The sequence below is a fragment of the Charadrius vociferus genome, unplaced genomic scaffold, assembly GCF_000708025.1.
Source record: "Charadrius vociferus isolate BGI_N301 unplaced genomic scaffold, ASM70802v2 scaffold894, whole genome shotgun sequence".
NCBI classification, from domain to species: domain Eukaryota; kingdom Metazoa; phylum Chordata; class Aves; order Charadriiformes; family Charadriidae; genus Charadrius; species Charadrius vociferus.
The window spans coordinates 1-563 of NW_009647843.1; positions in this window are offsets into that span (position 1 = coordinate 1).

The window sequence follows — 563 nt, forward strand, 5'->3', positions numbered from 1 at the left end:
GTGACGAGGCAGACGAGTTGGACGGTCTCCGGGGTGCAAGCGTGGAAGAGGCCCACGGTGGGGACCTTGACCTTGGAGACTGGGGTGGGGTGGGAGGAGGAGAGTGGGGTGAGGTGGGGTCGGTGTCCCACCACCCCCTGAGAGCTCGGGGGTGGTGGAGGGGGCGAGAAAGGTCGAGGTGGAGGTGATGGAAGAGGAAGAAGGGTCAAGGTCGAGGTGGACGTGAGCTTTGGGGTGGTGGAGGACCAAGAAAGGTCGAGGTGGAGGTGATGGAAGAGGAAGAAGGGTCAAGGTCGAGGTGGACGTGAGCTTTGGGGTGGTGGAGGACCAAGAAAGGTCGAGGTGGAGGTGATGGAAGAGGAAGAAGGGTCAAGGTCGAGGTGGACGTGAGCTTTGGGGGGGTGGAGGACCAGGAAAGGTCGAGGTGGGGGTGATGGAAGAGGAAGAAGGGTCAAGGTCGAGGTGGACGTGAGCTTTGGGGTGGTGGAGGACCAAGAAAGGTCGAGGTGGGGGTGATGGAAGAGGAAGAAGGGTCAAGGTCGAGGTGGACGTGAGCTTTGGGG